General features: G+C 36.9%; 1 protein-coding gene across 4 annotated transcripts in view; it reads right to left on the minus strand.

Annotated features, from left to right (window-relative positions):
* Nucleotides 1–13777, minus strand: part of POLN (DNA polymerase nu) — a 110638-nt gene that overhangs the window by 33740 nt on the left and 63121 nt on the right. The gene's annotated exons all lie outside the window — the stretch shown is intronic.

Here is a 13777-nt window from a genome sequence, read left to right on the forward strand (position 1 = left end):
TGATTCACAAGGCACAGCTTGCAAATAAGTTTCCTCATGAGTATGTTCATGATGATTTGATCGCATTTTAAAATTCTGTTTGGTATGCTTTGTCATGAACGCTTTCTGTTATGAAAGATGCTTTATCATGGAAGTTTGTCTGACAAGCTTTGAAAAAATGTCATTCTTCTGTATGTCTTCTTAGAGTCTTTCACCATTATTTCACCGTGACAACCAAACACCTAGAAAATCAACAGAGCCACAGATTTGTGCTTGGTTGGCCCATACACTGATTTCAGCCTAGCCTCTGAAAAGTGCTGGTATAATTAGGCTCCAAAAGATGAACAGGTAGGCCTTGGGCGCAATCAGTGTTAAGCAAGTCCTTACGGAAATGCAGATTTTTTTGAAGATGAAAAATAAAATTGAGCACAATTTCAAAACTTCCCTGGGCAAATAGCCTTTGGCTTTGTAAAAGTTCACATTGCCACTTTGAACAGCATCATTGCTTCAAAGATAAAATGGACTTTTCTCTGTTCATTTTTAGGCTGAGAGACATGACGAGCTAGATAATCTGATAGACGATGTTTTCAGTGTCAAGATTATTCCCACTTAAGTCAATCATTTTGGTAGTTGGAGGCTCTTAAAATTTGCTTTCTCTGTTGTGCCAGGTGAAAAGGTCATGGCTCTTACGAATAAAACAGGCTGAGATTCCCAAATGTACCTGATTAAGATGACAGAGTGGCAATTGGAACTAATATGTGCAGAATTAGGAAACCAGACATCATCAAAGATTTCCTGAAGCAACTTCTGGCAGAAAGTCTGCAGGAATTTCCTGAAGGACCTGGCAGAAAGCTACACATATTCTTGGGAAAACATCTATCCAGAACCAGGAGGGAAAATAAGAGTCTGGAGGGAAAACAGGAGTTCCCCAGAGAACAGACAGTAGATCTCACCTGAGGACCATTCTGGAATAAAGAGCAAAGACTGAAGAATACATAAATTAGGGAAACTACAAAATCTAATTCTGTTTTCCTAGTAATGCATAATTCAAACTAGATGCCTAGAGAAAACAAGAGAGAGGATTACAGCAATAGATTTTACATTCAGATTCGCTTAAGTTTGAGGTTAGAGAAAACCAAGAGCCAAGGGGTGAGCAGGGGGTATGTTAGCTGCCAAACTCTCTGAAAAAGAAGGGCTATAACTGCAAGAATACAGTGGGCAAAAAGTCCTGGAGATCTGTAGAGGAACATGTAGACTAATCAGGTCGTGGTACTGAGGAAGCAACTCAAGCTCAGAGCTTTGCTCTTACTGGGTGGGACTGGTGGTTCTAAAGGAGCTTTAACAGTGCAAGACACCAGAACTTCGTAACGTGCACAGCAAAACCTGGTGTTAGGATTTTTAGGATTTTAAGGTTGATTTTGCATCATCCAAACTTCAACCTGAAGGGGCTGATAGAGAAAAACAGAAATAGACTTTGCTGTAATCACGATAGACAGTACCAGGAAAAGGATCCTGTTTTGATTGTAAGCAATCACAATAAAACCTTGTCTAAGACAGTTAATGGTGCAAATGGACCCGCATCATGTGATTACAGCAAGCATGACAGCCACTTTGCATTTCCTCATCTTCAGTTATTCAAGAAATATATGAGAAGCAAGTAGCATTTTTAGAGCATTGTGACAAATTTTTCATTTACTAAAGTGCTAAATACAAAGTGGTTAGTCTACACATCCTAGTGTGTCAGACGGGGAAACATGAGCGCTCAGCAGAGAGGCATTAAATCTAGCACCCTGGATATGTGCAAATGTATGTATCCCACTCAAGAATCCTGAATAATAAAAGATGATAAAAGAAATTGCCATATAAATCACAAGTGCTCAAGCAAATAGAAGTCATTAATCAAAACTATTCCTATTTTTCTAATAATGAAAATTGTGGGTTTTTTTTTCCTGTTTATATTAACAATGATTGGTTTCTACCTGTGATCCTTGATTCCTTCTGTAATAGAGTGGTACTTCTGCAGTTTGAGAAGACTATTCCTTTGAATAACAAGATGGCATTAGGGGGTCAATTTCTCATACATGCAGTAACCATGCTAGAAATCCTCATTAGGCTTTCTTCTTGAGCCTATTTCCTCTAGAAATACATTTATTTTCATGACAACCTCCCCTGTGAAGAAAGGCTGAGAGAGCTGGAGATGTTCAGCCTGGAGAAGAGAAGGCTCCACGGAGACCTCGTTGCAGCCTTTCAGTACTTAAAAGGGTCTTATAGAAAGGATGGAGAGGAACTCTTCACTTGGGTAGATAATGATAGGGCACAAGGGGGAATGGTCTTAAACTAAAATAGGATAGATTCAGATCAGATGTTAGGAAGAAATTCTTCACTGTGAGGGTGGTGAGGCACTGGCACAGGCTGCCCAAAGAAGCTGTGGCTGCCCCATCCCTGGAGGTGCTCAAGGCCAGGCTGGATGGGGCTTTGGGCAGCCTGGGCTGGTGGGAGGTGTCCCTGCCCATGGCAGGGGTTTGGGACTAGAGGATCTTTGAGGTCCCTTCCAGCCCAAGCCATTCTATGATTCTATAATAAATTAATTTGTTACCAAGGGTTCTGCAAGAATCTATTTAAAGTTAAAACTTTTATTTTGGTTTTGGACTCATCACAGAATACCACAGTATTGAGAAGGAAACATTATCATCTTCTTATTTGTATAAGAGATGTTTAAGCTACACTCACAAAGAAAGTTATCTAATACATGAAAACAGTGCTGAATTGTGGTATGACATAAAATAGATATCTTTTGGGGGTACACTCCTTTCAAACACACTTGAATCCAAAAAAAGGAAACTGGGCATAAAAAAATCTTCAGCCTAGACAGTGACATAGAGGCAAACGTCAGCTCACTTCGTCAGTACTGTATGTACATCTAGAAGAACAGGAAGAATGTTAATGTATATGAATGTAAAACAAATTGATGCAGAAAACAAAACTTGAAAGAAAGAATTTGCTGGATGCTTTGTTGTGGAAGTCCTCCAGAAAAATATGCATGCAGTTATTAGTTCTGGCATGAAACATGTTTTTCTGCTTTATGACATCTTTCTTATTACTCCACCTTTTAATAAGCTATTTGGTCAAGTTCATCATCAATATTACCATCTTCAATTTCTTCCTGACTTGCCATCTCCAGATGTGCAGTATTTCACCTCTTACGTGCCCACGCTCTTACATTCCTGTCCTTGGTGCATACTTATTTCAGTCTACTTCCACAATTCTGATTTGCTTGTCCTTTGCTTTCCTTTGTTTAGTCCTGCTTTGCAAGTACTTTGCTTTATAGTTCTTTACTTGATACACATCTATTAGGTGAAATAAAGAATGGGCTTCTGTGCTGGAAGACACTTATCAAGTTCAGGTTAACAGATCTCATTATTCTTGGAAGGAGTTATCAGAGCTGAACAACCAGGAAAGGTCCGTGAGGACAGCAAAATAACTTAGCACAGAAAGTTATAGAAAATCTGACAAATGTGGTCAGAGTAGAGATATACAAGCTCTTTAAAGAGATAGTTCTACTATGAAGTAGGTTGTATGCCAAAAAGGGAATAGCTGCCTGGAAAAAGAAAAAAAAAAAAAAAGGAAAGAAAGAAAAGTTTCTAAGGAACCAAATTGTCAGTAAGAAATATACACAGCAGATACAAAACTTAAAACAATGCATATGCAATTACTTTTTCAAGTATTTTGAATATTTTCTATAATTTCTCCAAAATGTTTTCATATATTAATGGGGTCTAAAGAGCATTCCAAAGACTTTCTGCTGACTTAAGTCTTAAAACTTATGAACACCAAGTTTCTTTATATCCAAGAAAAATATGGTAATCTTATTTGTGATTAAAAAAAAAAAGCTTAGCTACAAACCAGAATCAGAATAATATATTTATTACAAAGTAGAGAACAAGATGGAATTATTTTTAAACTGCACAGAATATTATAAATAAACAATAAATGCAAATTTTGGTATACTGAAATTAGCACAGAACACAAAGTAGTTGAACACATGCAGAAAAAAAAAATCCAAGAGGCCACAGGATATAAGAATTGGGCAATAGCAAAATAAAACTTTGAGAACAGGTAGAAATGGAAGGAAACCAGTCTTGAAAGAATGCGATAAGACATTTCAGTATTTCTGGGAAACATTGCATGGTGACGGAAGTCGTCTGTTTATGTACAGGACAAGGCAGAACAAACTTCTCCAACACAATATCTGGCAGACATGCATTGCCTTGTTCTGCATTACATTACACCAAGCTAAGCCCAGTCATAATAGCCACAAAGCTCTTGGCTGCTCTCCTGCATCTGTCAGTTAATCCAAGTCCTAGCTGGGAGTTGTTGCGGGAAAGGAGATGGAGTGCCCCTAAATTCATTTTATACATGGTCATTAATGTCCAATAAATGACTGAATATACAAGTGAATACACATTCATTCATCTGACTGCTCCTTTACACTTGTTGTTGTTGTTTTAATTTCTTCAGTGAAGTATATAAATCTGCCATTTTTAATCACTGTTGCTATGAAATACTGGTGAGGGTTATGTATTTTGTAAGGTTGTGCCTGGAACTTTGCTGGCATATGCAACTGGTACAGGCAACTTATGTAATTAGTGGCAACTGCTCCATTTTATTGTGGTAACACCACTGGATATATCACCTTGGAGGTCAATTCAGAAAGCTTAGTTTTTAAGTGACATTGGCAAGCAGAATATATACCACAATGTATTTGGGCATCCTAAACATACGGAAGAGATTGGCTCCACTATAACCTAGCCTGCTCACCATTAATGCAGTGTGCAAGAGTAGGGGATCTTTCTGAAAGTTACCATTCCATAACCAATGGAAAATACTGACAAGGCTCAGGCATAAGTTGTCTCAGACATTTTTAAATAATGTGTGGAAGAGATCTTGGAGTGACTTTTATGTGGCTAATCTCTGTTACAATACAGAGAAGAGGTGGGGAACCAGTCTCCTCAAAGCCACTGTCATTTCATAATAGACTATTACTTTTGTCTTGCATGATAAGCAAGGGCCACGAATAAAGTATGTGCAGTTAGCCCACATATTTTATCATACACAGTTTTAATGTACAGTTTGATATACAATGTCTACTGAAAACCACATAACATATGAAAACCATATATATATATATATGTAGCTTCTCTAACTATAAGGCATTTACACAACTATGTTCTAAACATAAAGTAGTTAGTTTGTCTTCCTCATAAGAGCATAGAGACATCAGGATGAAAAATGAAACCTGCCTAGACTGCCCAGAAGACTGGCAATAAAGGTAAGGTACTTTTCTAAAATAGCAGGGAAGCATCTATAAGGAAACGCAAACTAATTTGTTGTCAGGGGAAACAGCAGGTGAAATAGGTAACAGAAAGCAAGACCTTTCTGATATAACCCAAGTATATATTGATTAAGCAGTTTCTTCTTTTATTCTTGTATCTATGTCATTTCCAAGCGCTTTTTATGTCTGAATCAGATGTTATGCCAAATGCCTCTATTTGCATTTTTATCTTGATGTGATTTGCATTAGTGAGATATAAGGTTTTGGAATAACACAGAGAAGCTTCTCACCCAAGGATATGCTCCAATCAATGAATCAATAACATCAGATTCCTCACATATCCTCCTTTTCATCTGGAGTGTAATATACAGACTCCTCACTTAACCTATACTCATTCCCACCCTGGCATGGGAAAGCAGAGATGTCTTGCAGTGGCTGTTGCTCACACTGGTGAACCTCTGGCATTCATTTTCCACGTAAATATGGGAATGTACTTAAAGATGGGAGGGGGTCACAATCTCCCAATCAGGGAGCTTAAATTTGTATTAAAAAATAAATTTTGTATTCTATTTCATTTAGAGGTTTTTATAAAAGCTTTCACTTCAGCTAATTGTGTTCATCTTCTGTGAATAAAAGACTAAAGGACACTCCTCTGAAAGAAAGACGACAGGACAGTCAGCTTGATACTGTCCTTCCTATACCACAGCCAGTTCTTTTCTACCACATTTTTGTCATTGTATCTCTTTTCCCCTTTGTATGCTACTCCACCAAACTGATTTTTAATTTATGTCCTTTTAGCACCAGGAGAAGCTTTACAACCCCTATAAAACTCTTTTTCAAGACTCCATAAGCACTTTATGATTTTAAAAGCCCTTCCAGTGGTTAATTATAAAATAATTAATTTTGTCTGAGTAGCCTCTGTAGTCCATTGCACGAAGATTTATTTCATTAGTCCTAAACCTTCTGCAAGAGACCATGATGTTTAGCTTTCAAGCACTTTACAGAAGATAAAGACATATCTTTTTAGTTTGCTCTGTGGGCCAGAAGTCTTCTGTTGCTACATTTTAAAGTACCAGGGAACCAGATAAAGAGATTGCAACAAGGTCATGTCATAAATTATACCTATCATCAGTAACAATTTGTTGAAGGATTCATTTGGGAGTAAAGTGATCCATTATCTTTACTAGGATATTTACCTGCATGTTTATCTCCCAGGTACAGAGGAGGTATGTTAGACAGCAGTTATTTTCAGTGCCCTTGACAAAAAAAGGTCAGAGATTTCTCTTTAAAAAGGTACAATTTTGGACTTCATTCAGAGAGATCAGAAAGTGCCTGATACCAAATGGAGGTTCTTGAGAGAGGACACCCTACCCCGGAACCTTCATCTTTTCTCTCCTTCACTCCTGCAGGAACACAAAAGTGCTTTTCTCTCCCAACTGTAGTTCTTTCTTACACCGCCAGTTTCCCAGACAGGTGATGTTTGTTTCTGAGATGTGATTGTTGAAAGAATTAATCAGCTAGAGGACATTCTCATGTCGGAGTCTTCAGCTTTAAAAGCAGAGAATGAAAGTAAGTCACCGACTGTGTGAATGTCAATGGCGGCGGTCACCATCACTGAAAGAACAAATAAATCTAAACAGCTTACAAGGGCCATACAAGATAGGACGACAAAATTCATCAGAGACCACTTGTTTTAAACTACATGTCAGGGATCAACCTCAAATTAATGCTCTTAGAGTTCTTTCTTCTCAAGCTTTTCTGTAAGAAGCTTTGAATAGTTAAGAAGGAATGGAAGCCATGTTGGGAAACGGTACAGGTAGCTGTAGCAAAGTATCAAATAATTACCAATACTGCCCCAGTCAGGAGTCTCGTAACTTTATAAAGAAATAGAGTTTCAGAACAGCCTTAGTCAAATACCAGAAGAGTGAAACAGCAGGAAACAAATTTCTTAGTACACAACCAAAAGATGATGTAACTGCAATTAGTTGCCCCATCAAAGCACCAGCAAACAATACACAGGTTGCTCAGGAAGAACAAGCAGGAGTATGTCACACTACATCAAAATGCATCTGTACAGTTCAGAAAAAGGTAAGAAGCAGACATTTAAAGATCTTAATAGCCAAAGAAAAGAGGAAGAATTCAATTATGATATATATGTGGATTTTCTGCAGAGAGGGATGAGATAATGAATAATCCTTTTCTTTCAGTCTTCACTGACAATACCTCTTGCAGCTTAAATTTCTATTACGCTTATAATCACACTGAATTAAAGGCAAAACAAAAACTGAAGTATGAGTTGTTTGTTTTTTAAAATAATCGGTGGGTTTCAAACCAAAGCTTCAAAAGCGTTTAGGTCTTAACTTCTGCAAAGAGATGTCCGGACACTTTCTATTAGACCTAGATCAAGCAAGAAAAATTCCTCAATTCTCCAAGTTGATACGATATGATAGTATTTTCCATAAGCCTTACTTGATTTCTTTGGCACATATTAGCTAGATTCCCAGTGCTGTTGTGCAAAATGCACCCATTACTTCATCAGTTTCCACATTCTAAAAATTCCATCAATGAAAATCTAATTACTATTGTCAGATTCAATCCTAAAAATGAATTATTTATAAACTGTGTCAAAATGTGTAGTAGCACCTCAAAACATTTTTAAAATAGTGTGGATCTGTAATACCTGCCTTTACATTCTTGATTTCATCAAGATTTAGCTTGAAAGTCAAGTTAAAGTTAATTGAGTTAAATGAAATAAACTGAAACATCTCATTAAGATCTGGAGAGTGTTCACAAAATCTAGCATTTTATCAAAACCACTGTAGGTGAAAATGACTGTTTGAAGATAACTCTTCATATACAAGAAATCTTCTTCATGAAATTACCAAAGCCAAGCATTGTTAAACATTGTGAAACAACTGAGGACTGCCCTACAACCCCGGAGCTTGCTTTTTCACTAGTTTCTGTTAGTTGTGGTGATCAAAACTCTAAAGCTTTGTTTTTCAGTTATTCTAGACTGCTAAGAAACCATCTGATGTGCAATAATAATAAGCTTCCAATCTGATATAAAATTAAGCTGTCTAGTTAAGCTTGTAGTTAACAACCTGGTTTATTTAAAGTGATTGTTTAAGTCTTCTAAAAAACAAAACCCATTATGCTTCCTGAAGACTTTATTCCCTCTGCCTTATTATTTGCTAGTCTAAACAAATGTCACAGCTGTACTTCTCCAAGGGACTGTAAACTACAAGTTGAAATTTTCATAAGTTACCACTCAGTCTGTAAGGGTACAAGGCAAGTCCAGTGTTAAATTAGAATTAATATCCACCGTTGCAAGTAAGCTATCAAAACAGATAGAAATTGCTGTGCTGAAAAAGTAAAACTGATAAAATAGTCCACACCGATGCCCATGAGGTTTTCAACATAGAACTTACAATGTTTTAAAACTCTGATTTGAGAAGGCATACTGAACCTCCTCCTTTTTACCAAATTTCAGGGGTGTCAGAAGGAATGGGACACAGGAGTAGGGGGATAAAGTGGCAGCAAATTAAACTGCTGCATGAATGCTTTGTAAAAACACAGTATAATAATTGAATACTGCAAGTCAAAATCTAGATCTATCTCCTCTATCTCAACATAAAAGTTCATATATATCTATGTCCATGTGTATATATATGTGGGTATATGTATTTATACCCTAATTTGTGGAGGCTGTGCTGCCTAACATAGGTATTCCAAAGGCAAAACAAATATTATTACAGCTATCACAAAGATTGTATTTGCAAATGCCACAGTTTTCAAGTGTTTCCTGTCAAAATCTTTTGAGTATGATTTCTTTTATTATGCAAAAATCTAACAGTTACAATCATTCATTAATAAACAGACATTTCCACAAGTGACATTTGTTGTGAGAGGAATGAAAAGCTCGAACTAGAATTAATGCTTTTTGCCTAATGCAAACAAGCTTGATTTTAAATAATGACACTTCTTCAGAACAATGATTTAATCTGGTAGTCTTATAGAAATTTAGGCAAAAGCGATGAACTTTATCATTAATGATATTCCAGAGATATAAACTGAGGATTCAATTACAGCTGATTTCACAATGATTTCAAGTAGGTATAAGAGACTGCCTCATCCCAAAGCGAGTGTAATAATAGCACAGAAAAAATAAACTCAAATGCAATATACAGAGAACTTGGAGCTTGTCTTTCAAGATACTCCGCAACAAATTGTCCTCCAATATACCACACAGGAACAAAATTAGATAGCACCCTGACACCATTTCACCCCCTCTAGACTTTAGTAATTGCAAAGCTATCCCTACACAGCTTGAGAAATGCACCCTTTCACAGTGTCTAAATAATAATAATTAAAAAAGACTACTGTTTTTCTGCAAAGTTATTTCATTTGAAAATAAGAATTATTAAAGCATACACTTTTTGCATAAAGTAGGGCATGAACAATTAGAAACAGAGGAAAATGTAATATTTGACCACGGAATGACAAGGAAAGAGTATGGTTCGGCTAGGGAAAGACAAATGCAATTTCAGTATGTGACAAGTTGGTTATTTCCAATCATGACAGGGCAATATTAGTTCTGCTGTACAATGTACTGTTGAGATTTTATCTGGGTAGCTAACTTAATTTGGTCACCATGTTCGAGAAACATTAATTTGAAACAGGTATGGAGGTAGGCTATCTGAATATTGAATAGCGAAAAATCAACCATATGAAAGGAGATACTGACTATATCAACATAAAGAAATTAAACCCGTCCATAAATATCCTGCAGCAGTGGGGCTAAGTGGAAAACAACATCACACATCCATAGTTCAAAAATCTCTAACCATCCGAACATGGTGCTGCATCCACCAGCCTGGTAGAAATAATCCCTGGCCCATGCTAATTCAGGAATTGTGCCCAGGAGCTGTTTGGTCCAGAGCCACAACCACGATAGCGACCAATTCAGCAACGCAGATACTGAGTGCCAGCAACCAGGAACATTCCCTGGCACTAAATTTACTGGGATAAAGGTAGCCTCTCAAGTCATGATTTCTTTAATTCATCATTCTGCTAGCCCAATTTCATGACCAAAATTAACTCGCGTTTCTTGACCATGATACAAATATACCTGAGGCTGTGTTGTGGCACAGAGATTTCAGAGGTTGCTTAAAAAGCTAGCTTTGCTAACTGAAGCAGCTTAGTGAAGCAGTCAGTCAGTGCCACAGAGGCTCATTTTCCTTGCCAAGAGGAAATACAGATTAACTTGCGAGGAATTCCATGGAGTCATAACTAGCTGCTCCTAACACTAGTTCATTAAGTTATTTTGGTGACAAATACCCTAAGAAAAAGTGTCTAGTTTCCTTAAAGAATGAGGGCTGAGAACACAATTGATTGCCTTCCTGAAGTAGTTATGCAAAGCAAACTCTGGGCATGCAAGGAGAGCTAATAAAGCTAATGGACAATGTTGGCAAGAATAATTTATCTAGATAAACTGTAGGACTAAATAAGGTAGAAAGTAAAAGGAGACTTCAAGCCAGAAGAGGAATGGGGAATTCAACAGCTTCCAGTAGAACTATCTAGGCTAAAACTAGCTCTAAGTTAAGGCCCCACCAATCTATGGAAGAGAGTTTATGACATTATCACCTGAAAAAGTTTTTATGGCTAATAAGTTCCTTCTAGTTTTTATACTCCTGTGTAAGACCAGGCATATTTTTACCAAGTGTAAAGCATTACCTAGCAGCGTAAGATTCTGCCTTACATTTTCCTAGACCTTCTCTTCCGAATGCTTCTCTATTTCTTAATAACTACTGTCACTTTGTCAGCATCTTTTCCTACCATTACATTTATTCACACAGAAATTCAATCTGCCACTGTAGTACATCATAGATGTGAAAAATTTCTCAAGTACGACTTGAAGAAATCTGCAATACTACAGCTGCAGGAGCTGCAGGTTACAGCCTCACTCACACCTATTTTAGAAAATTAGTAATTATTAAACACCAGATTCATAACAAGTAGTGTCTCAACAATTAGACTTGCTGCCACAGCATACCTGCCCCTGAACGTGATTTGATTTGGAAGAGCATGACTTCCCATTTAAACTGAATTTTTGCCTGAACAGCATGTATAAAGCAAATTCCTCATTCCTCTCCCTTTATCAGTAAGACTGTGAATAAGAAAAGAAAGATACAAGATATAAAGTAAGAGCTATTTTGGATATTAATCAGAAGAGAAGTGATACATACACAATGAGATGATGGGTAAGTACTAATAATTATTCAGTTTTAAGTACTGCAACAATCATTTCTTCAGAGTCTATTCCAATAAAAGAAAAATAAAAGCAGAAGCCTTGAAACTAATTAGAAATGATAACATTATTATAAAGCTGGGTAATCCGATGCTAATGAAAGAAATTAACCCTTTGTCATCTAGCAGGTAGCACTGAGCTCCAAACCTCGGGATTTAAGGTGAATCAGTACTGGCTGAGTTACACAGCCAGACTGCAGAGCTGAAAGACCACAAGACAGTCATGTATTTCTGAATGGAGACTCCGGCAGAGATCTTCAGTTACACATATTTAAGGTGAATGCCATATAATACACATGAAAACTTTTCTCCACTCTCTTCAAAAGCAGGATTCTAGAAGTTACCCCAAGTACTCCACGGCAAAGAGCAGCTATGTCCATAATTTGTCTTAATACTGCAAAACAGTTTCACAATCTTATATGGGCTCAATGGCACGAAGTGTGATTACACTCCAAATCAAATAAAAAAAAAAGATTTGATTTTCCAATGCATGACTCGAAATGAAAAGAATTAATCCAAATTCATTTTAGACTTGACATTAAGCTCATAAAAAGTGGAAAAAAGGAATCCAAGAGATTGCAAGTTGTAATGTCTGGTTATAAGAGTATGAAATAGTCTGGATTACCCAAAAATTCTTTAGACAACAATGGAGTCCTAAGAGTCCTGAGCTAGTATATCTCACTATTTAGACAATGAACAAAAACTGATAGAGCCTTAGCTGGGGGAAAATGGAGCTGCATAACCCCGTGGCTGCATCTTGTAGCCATATGTCTGCTTATGTGGATGGGAGGAAAGGTAAAGCTCTTCCCATCTCCTCAGTAGAAGTCCACCTGGATAAACATGATTATCTCATTACTCCTTAATAAACTAACAAAAACCCAGGTGACATGTCTTGATTAACGAAGCCTTTTTCAAGGGCTGGCTGATAATATTTTCATAAAATTAATATAGAAACGCAAATAAGAAGCATTAGGACAATGCTCTCAACATATGGTTAAATTTTAAACTAGTCCTGCTTGGAGCAAGGAGTTGGACTCAATGATTCTTGTGGGTCACTTCCAACTAGGGATATTCTCTGATTCTAATCATAGCTTGTTTAAAAAGCATTTAGCTACAGATGGGGCTTTTGCCTCTCATAAATCCATTTATCTCATTCAGGTTTTACTGGCCTTTTTTGCTATTTGGTATTAGCCTTGAATTTAAGTTGTAGAGTTAGGACTAATCGTTAAAGTTGTTTGTTTTTTTTCATCTGAAGCTTGATGTTTGCAGTTTTAAGTAACAATAACTTAAGGGAGTAGGCAGCTCAACTTAATTCAATGTTTGCTACACCATACATTCATATAAAGTAACTAAAAAAAGTCAGTGTTTTGCTAAGTATAAATGTTGATTCATCCTTACAACCTATTTCATACAAAAAAAAAAGTACTTGAAACAAGATTGTATAAAACAGGAATGGGCAAGTGTATATGTATTTAGTCAGCCTACCACCAAACATTTGTGCATACTCGACCTTATCTTCTTCAAACAGACCCAGTACACTATTTTTTGTATAATTCAACCCATGATGACTTATTTTGATTTATTTCAGGAACATCCAAAATCCCTCTGCTTATTTCCTGTGTTCTTCACAACTCAGCGGGGTATCAACAGATAGAACTATTGTCAGTAAGTATCCTGAATTTCTAAGCAGCTGGAAAAACAAAATTCACCTATTTCGCTATAGTTCCTGATAGACCCAATGCACAACAGTCTGGCTCACATTGACATTAATAGAAATAATCAGTTCCTTGAGTCCCCTGCTTGGCAGGCTGTAATTAAATAAATTTTCTCCACTTCCTAAAGGAAGACAGTCTCTAAAGAACAAAACCAAACTTTCTGCACTGTGGTCTTTGTATTCAGATCTGGTTGAACTTAAAACACAAAAGCCCACAACTTTTGTCCTTCCAATGTGGTAATACTAACTAGTTCTGTGCTTTGCTTCTTTCTAGGCTTTTCCTTGAATCAAATCCAAAATTAGCACATCCTTCTCTTACCAAAATGGTTTGCTATATATTACCAACGTCCCACACACACATCAGCTGAGGAAACATGGACTTTTATATCCAGCACATTTTGTTAACAGCCTGCAGTTCCCGAGGTTATTGGAAATTAAGTGTTCAA

This window comes from Anser cygnoides, chromosome 4 (assembly GCF_040182565.1).
Source record: "Anser cygnoides isolate HZ-2024a breed goose chromosome 4, Taihu_goose_T2T_genome, whole genome shotgun sequence".
Classification (NCBI taxonomy): domain Eukaryota; kingdom Metazoa; phylum Chordata; class Aves; order Anseriformes; family Anatidae; genus Anser; species Anser cygnoides.